At 39.9% G+C, this 24,243-nt stretch overlaps 1 protein-coding gene and 1 long non-coding RNA gene across 4 annotated transcripts in view; one reads left to right on the top strand and one right to left on the bottom strand.

Annotated features, from left to right (window-relative positions):
- Positions 1-24,243, top strand: part of sgcd (sarcoglycan, delta (dystrophin-associated glycoprotein)) — a 210,243-nt gene that overhangs the window by 62,107 nt on the left and 123,893 nt on the right. The window lies entirely within an intron of this gene.
- LOC134348876 (uncharacterized) lies at positions 10,643-19,442 on the bottom strand. The gene is made up of 3 exons (XR_010018510.1): positions 19,069-19,442; positions 18,813-18,875; positions 10,643-10,800 (listed from the first exon to the last, which is right to left on the bottom strand). It is a non-coding gene; the product is annotated as an uncharacterized LOC134348876 (long non-coding RNA).

Genomic DNA, 24,243 nt, shown 5'->3' with positions numbered 1-24,243 from the left:
AAAGGAGATTTATCTTTAAAAAATTGACTTGAATGCGAGTCTCCAAGACAGTGACTGTGACTGTAATTAACATAAGTGTTGATGTACAGTAATTGAATATTTCCACTGCTGGTTATAATTAAAGTTTAGCATACAATCTAAGGCTTAGTCTTAAACTAAAATTTGATGATAATGTCTGTTGATACCGTATGCTGTGATACATTCAGTAAGAGTGGCTAACTATACCTATATATATGGCACTAGGCAGCTCTGTAGACAGAGTTTTGATAAAAGAGAGCTTGTGTTTTATAATTCCACAAATTGAACAAAGTGGATATCCTAGTGGGCTTTGACAGAACCAATGCTCTTTGAAACTACCAGCTATGAAAATAGTGACAGAGAGAGAGGGAGAGAGAATTCCTGTGTGTGTTTTTTTTTATTATTCACGCAACTATAACATACACATTGCTGTCGTTAAATAAAGGTTGAATGTTTGAGTTTTATTTTAGGAAGATTTTAGGAATACTGGCAGTCAGAAGTTGTCTGCTTACATAATGGTATCTTTCTTCAAGAACAGGTGCTGAGAAGTTTCTAAAGTTTTTGCTTTTTGCACTATTCACTATAAATTCTAAACTGTTGTGCATGTAAACCCCAGGAGATCAGCAGTTTCTGAAATACTCAAACCACCCCATCTGGCACCAAGGTCAAAGTCACTTAGGTCACATTTCTTCCCCATGCTGGTGTTTGATTTGAACAACTGAAACTCGTGACCATGTCTACATGCTTTTATGCATTGAGTTCCTGTCACATGTTTAGCTGATTAGATTAACAAGCATTAACAAGCAGGTGTACAGGTGTACCTAATAGAGTGGCCACTGAATGTACAGTGTTTACTTCACAGTAGGAAGTGGTACAGAGAAAGGAAGGGCATTCTTATGTCAGCTGTTATATTAGGTTTGCTGTAATCTTTCAAATTAAAGTATTTGACCACAGAATAAGAAATCTGTTTTTTCCATCCTTTACTAAAATTTCATAGTCAAGATTAGTGATAGTACTGCATAGTGGGGTTTAAACTAAGGTTGTAGGGGGATGGGAACCAGAGCGCTTGAACAGTTATTGGAGATGTTGGTAAGGCCTCAGGCAAAGTCAGGAATCAAAAGGGTGAGCATGGTATGACTAGTGTCCTGAGCTGTGTATATTTCAATGCAAGAAGTATCGTAGGAAAGGCAGATACGCTCAGGGCATGGATCGGATCAACACGTGAAATTATGACATTGCAGCCATTAGTGAGACTTGGCTGCAGGAGGGGCAGGACTGGCAGCTCAATATCCCAGGGTTTTGTTGTTTTAGGCGTGACAGAGCAGGACGGATTAAAGGAGGAGGTTTGGAAAATGCCATGGCGGTGGTCTGTCAGAACAGACTGGAGAACTTGACTACTGAGGTATTGTGGGTGGAATCGAGAAACAAGAAAGTTATGACCATGTTAATGGGGGCTATATTACAGCCCCCCCCCCAACAGCCTGTGGGTTTCAGAGAAACAAATTTGTAAAGGGATTGCAGATTGTTTTAAGGTTGCTTTAGTAGGTGATTTTAACTTTCGGCACATTGACTGGAAATCCCATACTGTAAAAGGACTAGATGGCTGCTCCCAACTGCAGCTCTTCCATTTCACACATGTCGGCTCTTACCCCATCCTCCCACCACCCTACCAGGGATAGGGTTCCTCTTGTCCTCACCTACTACCCCACCAGCCTCTGCACCCAGCACATGAAGCTTCCGCCACGTCCAGTAGGATCCCACCACCAAGCACATCTTTCTGTCCTCCCACTTTCTGCAGGGATCGCTCCCTACGTGACTCCCTTGTCCATTCTACCTTCCCCACTGATCTCCCTCCTAGCACTTATCCTTGCAAGTGGAACAAATACTACACCTGCCCCTACCCCTCCTCCCTCGCTACCATTCAGGGCCCTAAACAGTCCTTCCAGGTGAGGTGACGCTTCACCTGTGAATTTGCTAGGTCATAGTCTGCGTCTGGTGCTTCCGGTGTGACCTCCTTCTACTGGTGAGACCCGACGTAGATTAGGAGACCACTTTGCTGAGGACCTACACTCCGTCTGTCAGAAAAAGTGGGATCTCCCGGTGACCACCCATTTTAATTTCATTTTCCGTTCCCATTCTGATATGCCTATCCATGGCCTCCTCCACTGTCGTGATGAGGCTACATTTAAATTGGAGGAGCAACACCTTTTGTTCTGTTTGGGTAGCCTCCAACCTGATGTCATGAACATCAATTTCTCAAACTTCCTTTCATGTTCCTCCCTCACCATTTCTCATCCCCTTTTCCCTATCTCACCTTATCTCCTTGCATGCCCACCAACTCCCTCCAGTGCTCCTCACCCCTTTTCTTCCTTCCTTGGCATTCTGTCTCTTTCACCAATCAACTTCCCAGGTCTTTACTTCATCCCTCCCCCTTCAGGTTTCACCTATCACCATGTGTTTCTCTCTCCCCTCCCCCACCTTTTAAATCTGATCATCGGCTTTTTTTTTGCAGTCCTGCCGAAGGATTTTGGCCTGAAACGTCGACAATACTCTTTTCCATAGATGCTGCCTGGCCTGCTGAGCTCCTCCAGCATTTTCTAGATGGCATAGAGTTTGTCAAATGTGTTCAGGAAAGCTTCCTTCATCAGCACGTGATACCAGATCTGCAATTAGGGAGTGAGACGGGGCTAGTGCCAAAAGTTTGTGTTGGGGAACGCTTTGTATCCAGTGACCACAATGCCACTAGTTTTAAAAGTAAACAGGAAAAAAGATAGGTCTGGTTCATGAGATTCTAAATTAAAGAAAGGCCAATTTTGATGATATCAGCAGTGTGGATTGGGACAGGCTGTTTTCTGGCAAAGGTGTACTTGGTAAGTAGGAGGCCTTCAAAAAATTCAAAGATTGTATGTGCCTGTCAGAATAAAAGGTAAAGATAACAAGAGCAGGGGACCGTGGTTTTCAAGAGATACTGAGGCCCTGGTTGAGAGAAAAAAGGAAGTACAGAGAAGGTACAATTAAGCAGGAACAAATGAGGTGCTTATGGAATATAAGAAAGGGAAGAGAACACTTAAGAAAGAAATCAGGAAGGATAAAAGTAGGCAAGAAGTTGCTCTATCAGACAAGGTGAAGGAGAATCCTAAGGGTCTCTATAGATATGATAAGAGCAAAAGGATTGCAAGGTATAAAATTGGTCTTCTGGAAGACCAGAATGTTAATCCGTGTGTGAATCCAAAACAGATAGGGGTAATCTTAAATGAACTCTATGCAACTGTATTTACTTAGGAGATGGACAGTCTACAGAAGTGAGGCATTGTGGCTTCAACTTCATGGACCCTATACAGATTGCAGAGGAGGAGGTGTTTGCTACCCTCAGGCAAATCAGGCCTAATTTGGTTTAATCCCCGGGGCCTCACAAGGTGTTCCCTCAGACCCTATGGCAGGCACATGCAGAAATTCCTGAGGTCCTAACAGATAATTTGAAACATCCTTAGCAACAGGGAGGTAGCAGAGGATTGGAGGATAGCTAATGTTGTTCTGCTGTTTAAAAAAAGAAGTTCTAAACAGAAACCAGGAAATTATAGGCCGTCTGTCATCAGTTGTCGGAAAGCTATTGGAAGGTATTCCAACCGACCAGATATATAAGTATTTTGATAGACATGGACTGATTAAAGATAGTCAGCATGGCTTTGTGTGTGGTAGCCATGTCTAACCAATCTTGTGGAGTTTTTCAAGGAAGCTACCGAGAAAGTGGATGAAGGCAAGGTAATGGATATTGTCTACAGCAAACTTTATTAAGACGTTAGACAAGGTCCACATGGGAGGCTGGTCAAGAAGGTTCAGTCGTTTGGCATTGAGGATGAGGTAGTAAATTGGATTAGATATTGGCTTTGTGGGAGAAGTCAGAGAGTGGTAGTAGAGGGTTGGCTTTCTGACTGGAAGCTTGTGACTAGTAGTGTGCCACAGTGATCAGTGCTAGATGTTTGTCATCTATAACAACAATCTGGATGAGGTTAACTAGTTTAGCAAATTTGTGGATGACACCAAGATTAGGGGTGTAGTGGACAGTAAGGAAGACTATCATAGCTTGTAGAGGGATCTGTATCCGCTGAAAAAAGGCAGATGGAATTTAATACAGACAAGTGTGAAGTTTTGCACTTTGGTAGGACCAACCAGGGTAGGTCTTACATAGTGAATGGTAGGGCACTAAGGAGTGTGGTGAAACAAAGGGATCTGTGAATACAAGACCGTATTTCATTAAAAGTGGTGTCACAGGTAGGTAGAGTCGTAAAGAAAGCTTTTGGCACATTGGCCTTTGTAAATCGGTGTATTGAGAACAGAAGATGGAATGTTATGTTGAAGTTGTATAACTTGTTGGGGAGGCCTAATTTGGAGTATTGTGTGCAGTTTTGTTTATCTACCTGCGGGAAAGAGGCGAACAAGGTTGAAAGAGTATAGAGAAAATTTACAACAATGTCACTGGGTCTGGTGGATCTGAGTAAGAAGAAAGATTGAATAGGTTAGGACTGTATTCTTTAGAACATTGAAGATTGAGAGGAGATTGGATTGAGATATACAAAGTTATGAAGGGCATTGTTAGAGTAAATGCAAGCAGGATTTTTTCACTGAGGGTGGGTGGGACTACAACCAGAGGTCATGGGTTAAGGGTGAAGGGTGAGAAGTTTAAGGGGGATATGAGGGGAAACTTCTTCACTCAGAGGGTCATGAGAGTGTGGTAGGAGCTACCAGCACAAGTAGTACATTGAAGCTCGATTTCAACATTTAAGAGAAGTTTGAATAGGTACATGGATAGTAGGGATATGCAGAGTTATATTTCTGGTATGGTTCTAAGCGAATAGACAATTTAAATGGTTTTGGCATGGTCTAGATGGGCCGAAGGGCCTGTTTCTCTGCGGTACTTCTCTATGACTCAATCTCTAGAATCACTTTATCTGAAAGGGTCAACATCGTTTAAAGTTATGTCAAAAAAGAAAATGTATCTCAGAATATTTTGATGATAGAATCATAAAGCTAATATAACGTTAGAAATACTGAAATGGAATACCAGCCCAATTTTATTGAAATGCTTTATGAATTCTGACTAAAGAAGGGGATGTGAAAATATGTATTCAATAAACCCTGCACGAAAATTGATGGGAGATTTGGAAAGGAAAAATAAATGGGCCAATAATATTCTTCTCCCCTGAACGTTACCGTTTACTCTGTTAAATGGATTTTACCATCATTCATGTCATCTAATACTCTGTGTTTCTTTTCCATGCCTGATTAGATCAATTCTACTTGGCAGTCTCATGCCAGCCACTAATGCTAATTGACAGTGATCAAATAGGAGTGTTGCCACATTGTTGTTTACACCATGTTCAGAAAATCAATTCCCAAAACATTACCCTTTGATCAACAAATCATTTACCGAGTAATGGATTGCTCATCTGCGCACACCCTGAACAGAGGCCTAAATTAGAATGTTGCCATTAACTACTAGCATAACTTTAATCTCAGTGAACTTTTTAAGTCTCTTTTGCTTATGCTTTATGTCATTTGTGGTTGAGAGGCTTAAATCCACACTGATACTCGGAAGGAGAGAAATGACATATGAGAAGTGATTGGTATGATTCGGTTCATATTCATTAGAGTGCAGGGAAATAAGAAATACACCTCATTGATAGATAAACAGATACTTCATTGATCCCTAAATAAAAGTGTCACAGTAGCATTACAAGTGCACAGATACACAAATACCAAATCTTAAAAGAGAAGTAAGAAAGAATAAAAAATAACTTTCTGCAAACAGTGTAACAGGAGGTGTCATCACTTCCCCGACTATAGGTTGACTCATTATAGAGTCTCATGGCTGAGCATAAGAATGACCTCATATAACGCTCTTTGGAGTAGTGCATTTGTCTTAGTCTATTACTAAAATTGACCCTCTGTTCGGCCAAGGTGGCATGCAGAGGGTAAGAAACATGGTCTAGAATTACCAGAGTTTTCCATGGGGTACTTTGTTCTACCACAGCCTCAAATATGTCTAGTTTGACTCCTGTAACAGAGCCAGCCTTTTTAATCAGTTTATTTAGCCAGTTGGCATCACCCACGTTGATGGCATTGTCCCAGCACACCACCGCATAGAAGGTTATACTGGCGACAGCAGACTGATAGACATATGTGAAGGCGAATATAAAGTATAAAGTCCTGACAGGGCTGGAGGGGTTGGATGGTCCTAATCGTTGGGAAGTCCAAACCAAGGGGGCTGTGGTAAACCATATATATATGTTGTAACTGGGTTAACTGTCTGGACGCGCCCCTCTGCTGACTGACCCTGTGGCTCCTCCCACAGAGTCCTGAATAAAGGTGTTCGCCTTGCCCCTCCCCCTCAGTCTGGGGGCAGACACTCACCATGGAGGTCGTATTGTACAGCGAATAAAAGCCTTTCAGTACTTTACCAAACCTCAGTGTTTTGGAGTTATTGAAGGTGCTTCAATTTTATTCGCTGTACATTTTAAAACATGGAACAGGTACTGAGACCAGACAAATTAGACCTCAATCCGCAAACACCTGACACTGGAAACGCTTTCGAACTCTGGCTGGCTTGCTTTGAAGCGTATCTAGAGGAGATTAAAGCGACCGACCCCGTAGCGAAGCGCAGAGTTCTACCCTCCAGGGTCAGTCCACAGGGTCAGTCAGCAGAGGTGTGTGTCCAGACAGGTAACCGAGTTACAACATATATACATGGTTAACCACATTCACCCCTCCTTTTCTTTTAAAAAGAGTCCCGCGGGGTGAAGTGACTGACAATATTTACAAGAAGTATATTTACAGGTTAAGAGTATCAGGCGGTCGAGTCCATCGCTGTGATCTACGTAGCACCAGTGGTGATTGCGTCAGCGATGGCGATTGTGCTGGCTCCGGTCTGACTTGAGGTGCCAGCACGTTAGGCGTCAGTAATCCCTCGTGCGTGTGCGTCGCGCCCGGTATGGGAGTGTCGTGTGGTGTCTGTAAAAGGGACTGCCAGTCTCCCGCTGGCAGGAGGTCCTTCCCGAGGCACTCCACTCCATCCGCTCCCTGTTATGCACAGCCACCAATGCCACCCCTCATGAGCGGCTCTTTTCTTTTCCCAGAAATTCGACCACTGGAACCACCCTACCAACTTGGTTGACGTCCCCGGGGCCAGTGCTGCTCCGGAAACATGCGAGGAGCAATAAATACTCCCCGATGGTCGAGAGGGTTCACTTACTTCATGTGAACCCTCAGTATGCCTATGTGGTTTCACCTGATGGGTGGGAGGACACGGTCTCCATCCGTGACCTGGCGCTCGCAGGAGCACCGGGCCCCTACCCTGAACACTCCGTGGTGACTATTGACCCCGTATCCACTGATGTATGTACCCATGAGACACCGCGCACTCCAAGCCCTACACAGACACCACACGACACTCCCATACCGGGCGCGACGCACACACACGCGGGATTAACAATGCGTAATGTGCTGGCACCTCAAGTCAGGCCGGAGCCAGCACAACCGCCGTCGCCGGTGCTACGTAGATCACAGCGACAGACTCGACTGCCTGATAGACTTGACCTGTAAAAATACTCCTTGTAAATATTGTCAGTCACTTCACCCCGCGGGACTCTTTTTAAAAAAAAAGGAGGGGTGAAAGTGGTAAACCATGTATATATGTTGTAACTGGGTTAACTGTCTGGGTTAACTGCCCCTCTGCTGACTGACCCTGTGGCTCCTTCCACAGATTCCTGTATAAAGGTGTTCGCCTTGCCCCTCCCCCTCAGTCCGGGGGCAGACACTCACCGTGGAGGTCGTATTGGACAGCGAATAAAAGCCTTTCAGTATTTTACCAAACCTCAGTCTTTTGGAGTTATTAAAGGTGCTTCAGGAGCACAGCTTAAAGATAAGGAGAAGCCATTTAGGAGACATTTGTTCACCCAGATAATGGTGAACCCAGTGTTTTTCTCTACCAAAAAGGCTGCTAAGGCTAAATCATTCTATACACTTGGAAGAATTAGGTGTGGAAATAATGGGCAATGAGATCATGGAAGGCTTTAATGACCTTCTCCTGCTCTTTGATAGTACTTACCTTATCACAATTTTAAGGGAAGTTGTGCACTGCACTGCTCTGAGGGAACGCGGCCTTGTACATGAAATTTAAACTGAGGTTTGGTATGTTTCTCAGGTGCATGTAAAAGATCACCTTGGACTACTTTAAACTTGGTGGCTAGCCAATAAACTTTCCAAATAATCAGTTACAGATTATTTGGTCTTTCTCACATTTCTATTTATGGGGGTTTGTTGTGCATGAATTTTCTGCTGTGTTTTCCTACACTGTAAATGTGTTGTACTTCAAGTGCTCTTCATTGGCTTTTAAACACATTGAGTTATTCCGCCAGAAAGAGAAACAAACCATTCAAATGTAAGCTTTTTTTCCTGCTTCTCTGGGAAAATAATCCATGTTCATAATGTAAGTTGTTATGATCATTTGCTAATATCGTACCTACTGTATGGAATCATTTTTCACAGCTTAGTGCTTGGGTTTTAACAATACAGTGAAATAATGTACTTAAGTGACTGTAAATGAGTTAACACTACTTCATCCCACCAAATTCCTAAAGCTATCTTGACTATACCTCTTCCCACTCTGTCTCCTGTAAAATGCCATTCCCTTTTTTCAGTTCCTTCAACTCCAGCGCATCTGTTCCCAGGATGAGACATTCCATTCCATGACATCAGAGATCTCCTCCTCCTACAAAGAATGGGGTTTCTCTTCCTCCATTCTTTGCAGGAGTAACACTTAATATTCCGTCAATGTAACCTCAAAACCTGAGGACATGAGCACCAATTTGTCCAAATTTCAGTAATTTTTCCCTCCCCCTTCCCTCTTCTTCATTTCCCCACTTTATCCTCTTATCACATCTCCTTTCTTGCCTATCAGCTCCTTGTGGTGATCCTCCTCCTTCCCTTGCCCCCATGATCCACTCTGCTTTCCCATCAGATTCCTTTTTCTCCAACCCTTTGCCTTTTCCACTTACCACCTCCCCTCCCACCCACCTACTCACCTATCACCTTCAAGCTTGTCCTCCTCCCCCTCCCCCACCTTCTAATTCAGGCTTCTTCCCTCTTCCTTTCCAGTCCCGATGAAACAGTGACAGTTTATTCATTTCCATAGATGCTGCCTGACCTGCTGAGTTCCTCCAACATTTTTTTCTGTTGCTAATTGATCCCTTGTCACTTCTTGTCAGGCGATGTTATTCCCTTACGTGGCGTTTCAAAATCAACACTAGAGAATGTGGAAACACATTTACTTGCTCAAATTTTTATTGAACCAGACATTGACCTGGAGCTGCATTGTACAAGCAATGTATTTGCAATATCAACTAATAGTTCTGGACTGGAAAGTATTTGACCAACACATGAAAGGGGCAAGCCATGATTTCAGCTAAATATAGCAGTATCATTCCTGTCCCAGAATAGAGCTAAGCATATGACTGGTATGGCAGATTTCTGGATAAGAATAGACATGATTAGTTTTATTTGTCACATGTACAGCGAAATGTGTCATTTCAAATCAACGAGGATTGTGTGCCTATAAGTGTTGCCACAGCTCACTAAGCATACATTTTTTGGAATGTGGGAGGAAACCGGAACATCCGGAGGAAATCTACGCAGAATGTACACACTTCTTACTCACAGTGGTGAGATTTGATCTGTGATATTGCAGCCCACTCTGTAGTAGCATCACACTAACAATTACACTACTGTGCTGCCCTACTTACAGAGTTATAGAGTTAGCTATTTGATAATTGTAACATTCAGGTACAATAAGGAAATATTTACCTTTCAAGGGATGAACTGAAGAGAATGAACAGTATCAAAGACTGTGGATTCTGATTAATTGGGTCATTGGTTAATCAGGGAAACCACTTATTTGGGACAACTGGTAAAAGCAAAAGTTAATTGAGAAAATAGCCAGGATTCCCTTTCTGGCTATTTTCAGTTTTTGAATAGCATTAGTTGCATGTGTTTGGTTTCAAAAAGCAATGATTTTTGTCACTGATTGTTGGCGAGAATTAAGCAGTAAGACAATTCAGAACTATTTTGCTCACTGTGGTTTCAAGCATTCAGTCTTGGAGATGCCAGAAATGGCTGGGAGTGAAAATGAAAAAAAATCACTACTTCACCAACTTAGGACCTACAAAGAATTTGAAAGTATTAATAGTCATCACAAATATTACAAATATATTGAAGATTTGGAAGATACAATAATCAAAACCATTGTATGAAGGCAGTCCATTATCTGTACTAAGTGTCTCCACTGATATTGTCTACTTACAGTCAATCAATAGCACACTGCAGTGTACACTGGATGAATTCCTTTGTCGATAATTATTAGGAACTAATATGTATTTTTATAGTACTGCACTAGTATGGGTAGTGCTCTAATTTGTTCTGTATTTCATTTAATTACATAATTTGTTACTCAGGTAAACAATGATTTGTTTTTTTTATACCTTTTTAGCTGTTTCCATGAAACTTTGACTAATTAGGGCAGCTGCTTAATTGGGCCAAATTGTACCAGTCCCGATGTCTCCCAATTAACTGGAATCCACTATAGTTGAAAAGAAATTTTTATTTTTGCATTTCTAAATCAAATTTCAACCATCGGCTTGTATGCAAGTGTTTTCAATAGAATAATAAATCTGAAACAGCATCTTCAAATATGCAAATATTCGTGTTTGCATATTCATGACTGTACAGCACCTGTGTACAAATGAAATGGCACAAATGTTAAAGCTCATCCCCCAACATGAATAATTCAATCTAATTGCATCGTCATGTTAATTCTTTGGGTTTTAGGAGACAGGAAATTAGTTAAATAAAGCATAGTTTAAGTGTTTTAACTTTTAGCCTTCTGAGATTGTTTATGCAAAGAGTAAACATCTGACAGAACAAGGCATTAATCACAGCACAGTATAGGATACAGACAGTATGGTTAACAATGTACTGGAAGGTTGGGATAAGACATAGCATTTCTCAAATGCATGGCTGCTTTTGAGGTTCTAGTGCCTCGGGAAATGATTGCAAACTTTAAAACTTTGATTAAGCAAAACATGAATATTTCATATACAGGCTGTGCCTGATTGGCAGCAATTACATTCCAGATTTCTGTTATTTCACATGGTGAGGTTGCTGTTAATATTTTCTCCATGTCCCCAATGCTATTTTATTGGCCCTTTATTTTACAAGCTTGGGGTGGTGCTTATATTGATATCCTATACCTAATCTTGTCTGCTCCAAACTTGGAGAACTTATTCTGTTGGTCTAAATCATCTGGAGCCAGCTGATAAGATCTGTGTAGCAGAAGAGCCCTGTACGGTGCACAGGGAAAATCCTGACCCTGCGGTATCACTGGAAACATGTGATAATGGCAAAAGCTTACCTACCGCTCTAAAGTCTGTCAAGGTTGTTAATGTGTCTGAATTTGAATGTCTGTGGGGATTGAGGGAGGAGTGCATTAAATGGTGGTTGCTATTGCCATGCAAACACAGGCATTCAGCAGCAAAATCTGGGCAAGTTGTATGCAGAAATCAATGTCTACGTCTTGCTTTGCTCATCCCAATGATTTACACCACAAAAATTCTTTAATTTTATTATCCTTGCCGAGGAATGGAAACCCAAACTGCTTGTCATTTAAGTTAAACACAATTAAAGCCCTAGCTGTTGCAAATAAGGTATAGGAACAGAATTAGGCCATTTGGCCCATCGAATCTGCTCCGCCATTTCATCATGATCCATATTTTCCTCTCAACTCCAGTTTCCTGTCTTCCCCCAATATTCCTTCATGCTTTGACCAATCAACAATCTATCAACCTCTGCCTTAAATATACATGAAGACATGGCTTCCACAGCTGTCTGTGGAAACTAATTGCACAGATTCACCACTCTCCAGTGAAAGAAATTCCTCCTTATCTCCATTCTAAAAGAATACCCCTCTATACTGAGGCTATGACCTCTGGTCTTAGACTCTCCCACCATAGGAAGCATCCTCTCTACATCCACTTTATCAAGGCCTTTCACCATTCGAAAGGTTTCAATTAGTTCACCCTTCATTCTTCTGAATTCTAGTGAATATAGGCCCAGACCTATCAAACAATCTTTATATGTCCAGCTGTTCAATCCTGGAATTATTTTCAAGAACTTCCTTTGAAACCTCTCCAGTTTCAGAATTTCCTTCGTAAGATAAGGGGCCCAAAACTGTTCTCTATACTCCAAGTGAAACCTCTCCAGTTCTTTATAAAGTCTCAACAAGATTTCCTTGCTTTTATATTCTAGTCCTCTTGAAATGAATGCTAACATCTCATTTGCCTTCCTCACCACAGACTCACCCTGCAAATTAACCCATAAGGAATCCTGCACAAGGACTCCCAAGTCCCTTTGTGCCTCAGTTTTAATCAACAGCCTTGCAAAAAAGGCCAATAATTGCTTGGTGTACCTGCACATCAACTTCCTATTTGGTGTTTCCAAGATACCATAATCTTTCTTAATGCCAACACTTAAATGTTTCTTATAACTTAGAAAAATAATGAAGCTGTATCTGCTGTCAAAGTCCACGTGTTACTGTTGGATTTGGAGCTCCATATGTGTCAGTCCACTTCACCACTAGACTCCAATTGAACCTGGTCTTGTTGAGGTTCTTCTGTAATGTGCTATTTATGCCTTTTGAATCTGACACAGGATTGGAGACCCTGTTGAATTTGATGGGAATTATATGGCTGTAAATTAAAAGGTGAATTGAAAGATAAGTTTCTTTTTAAAAATTATTTCAGTTTAATTTAATAGTTTCAATTATTTATAATTATTTTAGGACTACAATTTGTTTTTATTTAATTTTTTATAATGTTACTTAAAATGTAAATATTATAACTGTTTATAATCTATCAAAACTTCAACGCTTTTACAGCTGACACAAGAAAGAGCCTTGGTCCAAAACACCGACTGTTTATTCCTCTCCATAGATATTGATTAATAGAGTTTTGAACTAAGGGGATCCAGAGTTATGGAGATTCAGCATGTAGGATGATCAGATGCTATCTTATTGGAAGTTAACCAGTATTGAAGGTATATATGCTCCACTCTTGCTTCTAATTCCTATTAGACATTCAAACTGCGTAATATTTTGCTCAGTCACACCATTGAACATTAGATATTGCAGTTTATGGTACAATTGTGCATTCTTCTATTCTGATTGATCCTCCAGTAATACCAAAGCTTTGGTCTACCATTGAAGGGACACATAAGCACAACTTAATCCCATATTTTATCAAAAAATGTCTATATCAACCTCTGGTGGACCAATCCCTAATTAAATAAAATCTAGCCAGGATTCTAGCTGAGCAAAGAGACCCTCCTGCAATTTTCTCTGTGGTGAATCTGTTTACCCTAATCCTGCTGCTATCACCAGCAGTAACAAACACAAGTATCTTATAGCTAGCTACCTGTGCATTGGAATTATGCAAGCACCTGTTATTTAGAGCTAGTCAAACTACTTAGCTGTAAAAAAGACTGATGTTATTGTCATCTATAATGAACATTATTTCTTTAACCCTGGGATGAATCTATGTGTTTACCGATTGTTATTTCAGGCAATGGGAAACTATACATAATGTCCTGCTTGATTCGAAGTTGAGCTTCAGATCTCATTTGATGCTTATTGGATGGGTTCAGTAATATTTAATACAACCTTTTTAAATTAACCTTTACATCTAAAATATTGCTAACATCTACTGCTGCTCTCCCTCAGCCATTCATTTCTGAAATTCACATCTGTGTTAATGGTTTCATCCATTCCAATGTTTTTTTTCTTATTCTCTGATATCTCTAAGTTCTACTGATAATGTTTCAATTTAACACATCATGGTTGGAATTGCTAATTAACACTATTTCCCGATTCCTCCAAGGATCCATTAGTGATTTGATGTGTATCCTTTACCCTTACCCTCATCCATTATCTTCAACCCTTCCACTTTAAGGGTTTTCATAAGGCTAACTTCTCTGTCAAATGCACATGTGATGTGCGCATGCGAGTAAGTGCCGATTTTATCTCCCCCCCCCCCACAAATCGGTTTTGCCTTCATCTTCCCAAACATAGTGTACATCCATTATTTCTACTTTATATAGGCTGTGTATTTATCATATCATTCCTGCTTTTACTATATGTTAGTGTTATTTATTTTCTGTTTTACGTGTTATTTGGTATGATTTGTTAGGTTATTTTGTGGGTCTGGGAACGCTCAAAAAATTTTCCCATATAAATTAATGGTAATTACTTCTTCGCTTTATGCCATTTCGGCACGAAAGGTTTCATAGGGACGCTCTACCTTAGCGGGAGAAGTACGGGACAAACCAATTTAGCCCAGTATACGGGATGACCTGGCAAATATGGGACAGCTGGCAACCAGATGTTCAAGTTCAACAGGGCATGACAGGGAATGAGGAAAGGTGCAGCCAACTCATTTCGTTTCCTCACGGCCCGGTAGCACATGCTTTGCGGCCCGGTACCGGTCCACGACCTGGTGGTTGGGGACCACTGCACTATAGTTTTCAACGCACTTCCACTTAATAAAGAATTCCCATTTTCTTGCCTCAACTGTTTTTGGAAGCAACTAACATTGCAGACAAGTACAATGATAAAAGAATGCATTTGTTTATTATTTGCTTGTTGATGATGAAATAAAGAAAGTGGAGTGAAATTTGTTCTGATTTTAGAAGTCTCTCCCATGTTCTGCTGAAAGTAGTAATGCTATTATTATGTTTTGCCACTGAAGCTCAGACATTCGGGAGTCCCAGCAACAAGGATCAGAATGAAACTTGGCACTGTTGCTGTATATTTTGACTTAAATGGTAGGCCTGATTTCACATCAAGAGTATGCACTTGTTGCAGTAGATGCTAAAAATAAAAACCAATGATGGGTAGAAACTCAGAGACCAAACATTCCTCAGCTAGGGATTAAAGTTCTGTAACCATCTGATGGTTCTCATCATTCACTGATAACTCGCCATTAGCAGAAAGTTGGAGATTGACAAAATTTATTTCTTAATTATAGTCCTTTACGGAGCTTTTTTGCCTCTGGAACATTCATTAACTTTAGAGAGCTGTTATTTTCCTAATGCTAAATTGCTTGATGTTTTAATTCTCCTCTCTTCCCCTAACAAATTCTATATTTTCAATATACTTATCTAACAGTAAGCCCTGAATAAATTACAATGACCTTTGATTTGGAAGCAATAGGCACCAGGCTTTGTCACTGGGTATATCTGCTTGCCTTTTGACTTATTCCGCCCATTTGTCATACCCTTTTGTAGTCCTGGCATTAAGTTTGTACCAGAGCAGAAGTTATTGTGACATACTATCTATTAGCAAGAATGCTTAGTTTCATCTTTGTAACACTGGTATCATCTGACCCACCTCAACAGCCTCTCCAAGATGTCTGTAAATCCACATAATTTTAAACTGCCTCAACCCATAGATAACATGGGCACAAATTCTTTCATATTTCACTGCTAATCAATACTGACTGACAATGTTACTCATTATATGAGAAGGCTTTCTCTCCTAGGTATTGATTGAATGTCAGAATAATGTAGAGGGACCCATGCAACAGTTACCAAAGCTTAATATTCACTTCAAGCAGTCATGAAAAAGCACTCCATGCCTTAACAGCTCTTGAGCATAAAAATGGGCCACCCAGTAAATGAAGAAGGAACTCAAGGATATCCAATTAGACTGTCAAGCAAGTCCAGTTTAAAAAAACTATTGAGAGATTATGCATCACCATTGATTTGGTTAAGTGTGTTAAAACAATCTTCCTTTCCAGTTTGTTTTCTCTGGTAGTTTCTGCTCAACAACAGGAGTGGCCTCGGTTGCATGCAGACATGCACAATCAGGCCTTCACTCCAGTCTTGAAATAAGATTCAAGGTTCAAGATCGTTTAATATCATTTTCAGTACACAAGTGTAATGGAGAACAAAACAATTGTTACTCCAGCTCCACAGCTCTGATGAAGCACAAAACAAGATAAAGAACACAATAATAAAAAAAACACAATAAATGTAAATGTATCATCATCATCATGTGACATGGGCAATCATGCCTTTGACCATAATAATCCTTGGGAATTTTTTCTACAAAAGTGGTTTACCATTGCCTTCTTCTGGACAGTGTCTCTATAAGATGGGTGACCCCAGCCATTATCAATATTCTTCAGAGATTGCTTGCCTGGCATCAGTGGTCACATAACCAGGACTTGTGAAATGCACCAGCTGCTCCCATGACTTCATATGACCCTGATTGGGGGCTAAGCACTACACTTTGCCCAAGGGTGACCTGCAGGCTAGTGAAGGGAAGGAGCGCCTTACATCACCTTTGGCAGAGACATATTTCCACCACACCGCCCAATAAGTATATCTTATACTGTAAATGAATATACATAGATTGATTACTTGTCCATAAAGAGAGGCAAGGCACAGGAATGTCTATTCATAAGGTGACTGACAGAAAATGATGAAGTAATGGAGGTTGAGGGTGTAGAGGGGTAGGTTAGTGGGCAGAGGTGTTGATCATCCTTATTGATTGGGGAAAGTAATTGTTTTTGAGTCTGTTAATCCTGGCATGGATGCTACGTAACCTCCACCCTAATGGGAGTCGGACAAACAGACAATGAGCAGGTTTGTTGGGATCCTCATGATGTTACTGTGCTTCTTCTGGCATCTTCCTGTAAATATGTCCTTGACGGCAAGAACGCAAGCTGATGGTAATGATGCTTTGGGCAGTTTTGGCTTCTTGTTATAGAGCCTTCCTTTCTGCCACAGTGCAGTTTTTGTACCAAGCCGTGATGCAGCATGTTAGGATGCTCGCTACTGTGCATCTGGAGAATAATGTCAGTATTGACGTGCATTGTCCACCTCTCTTCAGCTTCCTCATAAAGTAGAGGATATAATCAAAGTAGAGTGAATGTTGCATTTGAACTGATGGACGTTGCCTGCAAAGAGCAATGTTTCATAGAGGTATCTTATATAAATGTATACTTGTGAGAATAAAGCCATAGGGATAGCAAGTGTTGGACTTAAACATTAAAAATGCCTGTTTCTTTTTTGGTGCAGATGGTTTCGTTGCTGCCCAATTACTTTCACAATTGGCTTCATTGCAATTTTTTTTGAGAGCACACTCAGTATTCATGTATTCATATGAAGAAAATTAAGGTTCGAAACAGATTTGTGAAAAAGAATTGGGAAAAATTTCCCTGGGGTTGTACTACATGCCTTTTATGATAGAATGATTACACACATGAGCCTTGAAATTCTATCAAATTGCATAACATTTTAGTGTGCATCAAGAATGAACATTTCCTAAAACCTGATTGCTAAGTGTGTTGGGTTAGTCTCTAAGAGTATTGTGTGCTTTTGGTATCTTTGTTCTCTGTGGTTAAGATGTGCCTCTGTATGAAGGCTGCTGAAAGGGCATTGATCATCTTCATTTTATTTTCTGATTATACTGTATTGGAAAGGTGAAGACTTTGACTGTGAGATCAAATCACACCTGAAAGCCTCCCTATGTTGCTCAAAGCATTCAAATTTGCTCAGGCCACTGCTGAGTAATATGTTGGTAAAGTCTCCTACATTTTTCCTGAATCTAACTTGCTATACAGTATTCCAATTTATATTGTTCACGTTGTTATGTTTTATAACTGTAGAATGTGAAACTAATCAAAAGAAAAACACAGGGACCCAGGCTTAAACGTGCATACTTCCTTTTTTACTGTTGTGAGTCGAGATGTGATGATATCATAACGTATGCCATTCATGTACTTATACATATTATCTGGAATGAATTATGTAAACAACAAAGAATATTTGAACAATATGTTTACAATATTATTAGACTATTACTGAAATACTAAATACACGACACACGTCTGCACCCTTTCAGCTGGCAGTACCTTGAAAAGAACCAGCTAACGGCATTGTGCATGTTAACCATATATTGCAGCACAAAAATCCCATGTTCTACAGTGCAACCCAGGGATGGAATCCAGCCATGCTGACTTGAGGAGTCAGATACACTTTGTATCTGACAATTTTAAAGCAGCTATGGATTTGGTAATTATTGTTAGCATATTTATTTAATTGGGATGGAAAAGATTAGTAAATGTAAGTTTTTTGCATCTTTATTTTAATCAGTATTTAAAATTATCAGTTATATGTGTTGAAATAAATTTGGTGTGTATTTTTAAATAACTTAAAAATATTTATATATATGTTTGCCTTTTTAACATGTGAGATTAGCAGAAGCACCTAGACCAGTTTCAAAGGCCTTTGACAGTATTAGCTGGCAAAGAAAATTAAAGTACACACCACATGGGGCAAGTATCTACCCACATATCACTGCACCTTGAAGACTGTCTGTGGCAGTTAGGCCTCCAGCTCGACTGGGCCCATATCACATCAAAAGATTAGTGAGGGGGGGAGGATGAAAACCCAGGATCAGACATTAGTGAATGCTTCCATTATCAAAGCACTTCCCCTGAGATTGGACTACCATCCATTTCCCCCAATCTTGTGATATTTCCCATAGGCCCTAATATCTCCCACTGCCCTTCCTCCCCTCACTTCCTGTCACCAACAAACACCTTGCTACGATCCACTTCCTACACTCCACCCCACCCCCACTCAGCTATTTGGAGAGGAGTCCACAGCCCAATCAGTCATGAACTTACTGAGTGGCAGAGCAGGTTTGATAGGTCAGATGGCCGAATCCAGTTTTGTATGTTCTTATGTTGCTGTGGAGGACAATGGCATTTTTATTTTTAATATTTCTATGATATTCAGAGATATACTGAAAATTATTAATTTAAATAAATAAAATAAAATATATTTAAAAAAAGTTAAAAATATAAATTTAAGACATCAAATTAAAATATAGTAAGTTAGATAAAATTTAAATATAATGAAAAACAAAAAGTAAATAATTACCTTAACTTGAATTTAATCATTCAATGGATATCTGTGATCTCATTCAAATGCATTCATGTCCCAGCATCAAAGACATATTAAAAATAAAAATGCATTTGCCCTTTGCAAGCTGTCATGTATTATCAACAGCAAAGCTGAGGGGCCTGATAATGTGCACCAAGCCCCTCCAATCAGTGACATCTATCACTGAGCAGTGCCAGGATCCACAGTGGGGTGGGGTGTCAGATGTGCCAATATCTAACCGCCAGCATATTTCTGACACACGTATTTAAGTGCCTGATTCAGAAGCCAGAGATGCTCTGAAGGTCAGAGGATGTGTGGGCAGCTTATACCCTGGGTACGTACGTCCATGTCAATAAACTTGAACTTGTAACAGTAGTTATTTACAGAACTGCTGCCACAGCAGAGTACCAACTGGCTCGTTATTTAAATGGAAAACTTTTGATGAAGTACCTAGTGCCGAGGGTATGGAGGAACTTTAACCTGTTCATCTGCGGAATAAGTGATAGGATGTTAAGTAAAATTGAGTGGATTGCAAAACGTGTGATCTCTCTGATCATGTCAGTTTGATATCAGGATAAAAATCACTCCATACATCCAGAACCAATGGTTTAAATTCCCAAGAGTGCAACAGGAAACAAAGGATAATTGATGACTGGAAAACAAAACAGACTGAAAGTAATCCATAAATCTGTTCTGATATAGGCTTTGCAAATTAGATGGATTTTGCAAGTCACAAATTAGCCTCCTTTTCTGCTAGTTTCTGAAAGCTTCCTTCACTCAACCATCCTAGGTAGCAAGCAGTGCTAACTAATGTCATGATAATTGGTGTAACCCGCAGCATTCCCTCCAGCTATTCAAGAGATATCTAATCTACGAACATGATAACTCTTTGATGAGGTACATTGGGTATGTTATTGCCTTCTAGATGATGGGACTGTCATTGGCCTTGTGGGAGACCATTACCACGTGAGAAGCATTGAGCTCTGCAGGTTACTGCTCTGTTATTGGTGTGTATAATCTATTTTGAATTGATTACTCAAAGTGCTCTTGTTAGCTGAACAAATAATAGGATGGTGCTGCAGTAGAGGCTAATCATTTGTTGATTTAAAATATTTTGGCTGGTGAAATGAATACTAATAAGGTATTAGATTGATCAAATGGCCTGTTGTCCTTTGGGATTATACATTAACTGTAGTATGAATGCTGTCAATATGAGATCTGTGTATCAGGCCTGAGAGTTTAATTTCTTTCTGAAGACTCATTACATTTTTTGATGCTTTCATCTGATATGAATACAGATTTGGTAATAAGATGGTCAGGAAGTGTTGGGTGTTAGCCTGAGATCTTGGGAAAGGTCACACAGAAAACCTAGTTATTATGACGGAGTCATTTCAGTATTTAACTGATTCTGGGACATGATAGGCACTCGCTGTCACTCAATAAAGTACAGTTACATGTAGAAATCCAAAGATCACTGCAGTTAATTTTATCCCCAGAATGAATTGTGTATAAGTGACTGCTGCCTCAGTATTTAGTAGTTTGAATGAAATGGAGTCACTGTATTTATTCAGTAATTACAAATGAAAAGACAAAGAAACATCTTTGAACTAAAACATCAATTCAATTTTTCTCTCTACACATATGCTCCCTAACTCACTGAGTGTTTCTAATATTTTCTGTTAGATGTCAGATTCAGGAGCAAAGTAACTTGTCATTGCTGTCTGAGGATTATTTAGAGTTTTACAGCCCAGAAATGTATTCATCAGCCTACCATGTCTATGCTGCCCTTGCCCATCTACATCAATCCAATTGGCTCATATTAGAGCTGTACCCTTTTATGCCTTGCATGTTTATGTTTGACAAAATGTCTCATAAATGAAGTAATTCCACTTGATTCAACCATCTCCTCTGAGCAGCGCATTCTTGATGTCAGCCATTCTCTATGTGTAAAACCTTTCCTTCAAAACCCCCTTTAAAATTCCTTACTCTCACCAAAAACTTTTACCCTTTTCCTTTTGATGCCCAAGATTTTAGTTGTGTAACTTATCTTTCTTTCTCATAATCTTATATACTTCTATCAGATCTTCTCTCAGCCTCCTTTGCTCCAAGGAAAATGAACACGGCCTATCAAATCTCTCACCATATCTAAAGTCCACCAAGCCAGGCAAATTCCTGGTGTATCCTGGTGTACAACACAGGTACTGTATATCTCTTCCGCACTCTTCCTAATGCATTCACATCCTTCCTATAGTGTGGCAATCAGAACTGCACACAATACTTTGTGTGTTTTAACCTGTGTTTCTACAAATGCAGCATAATGTCCCAAATTTTATATTTTATGACTTAACCTATGAAGGCAAGTAGGCCACATGCTTTCATCAATACCTTTTAGGAAACTGTGGACTTGGACCCTAATGTCTCTCTGTCCATCAACATTCCTGAGCACCTTTCTATTTAATGTATACATGTTACCTCCACCTAACTTCCCAAAATATATCACTTCCCATCTGTTGGGATGAAATTCCATCTGCCAACAGTGCCCAATTTTCCATTTTTCAATGAACAGAGAATGCTCAAAACTGTTCAACAAGTTAAGCAGCAACAATGGGCAGATAAAATAATTTTAGATATGCTTGTTTTCTCATTTAGTGGAAAAGAGAGGAGATGGAATAGTCTTGAAAAAAGTCTTAAGTGGCAGGAAGATAAACTAGAGTTTTTTTTTACTCTAGATACAATTAGCAGCCACTTTATTAGGTACCTCCTGTACCTAATGAAGTGGGCCCTGAGTATAATTTCATGGTCTTCTTCTGTTGTAGCACATCTACTTCAAGGTTTGATGTGTTATACATTCAGAGATGCTCTTCAGCATAGCACTGTTACAACATGTGGTTATTTGAGTTACCATTACCTTCCTGTCAGCTTGAACCAGTCTGGGCATTCTCCTTTGTGTTTTCACCCTCAGAATTGCCACTGGATGTTCTATAGTTTATTGCACCATTCCCTGTAAACTCTCGAGTATGTTGTGTGAAGAAATCCCAGGAAATCAGTTTCTGAGTTACTCAGACCACCCTGTCTGGCACTAACAATTGTTCCTCAGTCAAAGTCACTTCTTGCCCGTTCTGACTTTTGGTCTGAGCAACAACTGAACCTCTTGACCATGTCTGCATGCTTTTATGCACTGAGTTGCCGTCACATCATTGACTGATTAGATAGTTACATTAACAAGCTAGTGTACAGGTGTACCTAATAAAATTGGCCACTGAGTGCGTGTTTAGTTGCTAATAAATAAAGTGTTGTAGCACGCCACTACATTTCATCCCATAATATTACATCCTTTAACCTTACTGAATTTACACTACAGCCAATGATTCATAGTTTTGCAATATTTGAAGCATAATTACTGTTTTTTTTACATATTGTGGGATTACTTTGCAACATAAAACCTTGCTTTTTTTTCTCCTAACAAGATTGTCAACTGTTTCAGAATCCCTTGGAAAGTAAAACGCAGGGAAAAGTGCAAGGATCTTAATTACATAAGCATTGCTAACAGCAGTAGTAATCAGAAATATAATGTGTGTATAATATGCAAAAATGCAGGACACATAGTATTACGATGTATGCATCCTTCTCATATGATATTGCCTATATTTAAAGATATATAGTGCACACCTCTTCAGCCATTTTAACAATGATATAAAGCATTCCCAGGCACAGCTCTAGCAATATTTTATGCACAGCAGTTGTGATATAATTCTCATCCACCAGTGGCATAAAGTATGAAATATGTCTAAATCATTGATTTAATGCAGTGAGAACTGCATGTTCAGCTAAAGATATAACTCTCACATGTACTGTGATATAATGTACAGAATTCTTGTAATACTGTGTCAGCTATATAATGCATGTATGCCAATGGGCACATGCTTGATAACAAATGTAGAACCAAGTCTACTTAACATTCGGATCACCAGCAGTATTCAGCACACTTGCCTAGTGACATTGTGATCATTTCACTGGCAAAACATGCTAATATCTCCAGTGATGTTCAGTACTCATCCAGCCAAAAAATATCCACACCATGTTGTTATAGAACTCATACTGCCAGAGATATAATGGTTGTATCAGCGGTCATATAAATCTCATATATAACAATATACCCTAGTGGCCACTTTATTAGATGCCTCCTGTACCTAACAAAGTGGCCATTGAATGTATGTTCCTGGTCAGCTGCCGTAGGTCGTCCACTTCAAGTTTCGACATGTGTGTTCAGAGATGTTTTTTCTACATACGATTGTCGCAATACGTTGTTATTTGTGTTACTGTTGCCATCCTGTCAGCTTGAACCAGTTTGGACAATCTCCTCCAACATCTCTGATGAACAAGGCATTTTTGCCCACAGAACTGCTGCTAACTGGGTATTTTTTTCAACCATTCCACCGTTCTCTGTAAACTCCAGAAACTGTTGTGTGTGAAAATCTCCTGTCTGGCTCCAACAATCATTCTACATTCAAAGTCACTTAGATCATATTTGTTCCCCATTCTGATGTCTGAACAACAGCTTAACCTCTTGACCATGTATGCAGGCTTTTATGCATTGAGTTGCTACCACATGATTAGCTAATCAGACATTTGCATTAGTGAGCAGGTGTACCTAATAAAGTGGCCACTGAGTTTAATAATACACACAATGATAGTAAAACCCTAGCAATATGATGCTCATGTTCCCTGCTGTATAAAACTTGCACTGCATGTTATATAATGCACATTCAGCCAATGATATAATGCTGGATCTTGTAGGGAAGAACGAACATTTTGCATTCCTTGCACATCCCCACATTGTTGGGTTGTTTGCAAAGGGCTGACTCCTCTGACCCTGGGCTCTGCCAAGTCCAGGAGCAATGCCTGCATGACAATTGGACCTCAGGCAATGAAGTGTGGAGACCATGCCTCTGGAAGGCCCCAAACAGTCAAGCTGGGGAGAACTTTGCCAGCTGTGAAAGTTCTGAGGTATTTTAATAGCATTAAGTATTTATTACATTCAGTCAGAGAAATTTAAATTAAAACTGAAGTTAAAAAATAAAAGATGCTTAAAAATCAAGGCATGAAACCTCATTAAACACATGAAAAGCATATTTAATTAAAACATTAAGCTGAGTCAAAATAATTAAAAGG

The sequence above is a fragment of the Mobula hypostoma genome, chromosome 7 (genome assembly GCF_963921235.1).
Source record: "Mobula hypostoma chromosome 7, sMobHyp1.1, whole genome shotgun sequence".
Classification (NCBI taxonomy): Eukaryota; Metazoa; Chordata; class Chondrichthyes; order Myliobatiformes; family Myliobatidae; genus Mobula; species Mobula hypostoma.
This window is presented reverse-complemented; position numbering and strand designations above follow the sequence as displayed.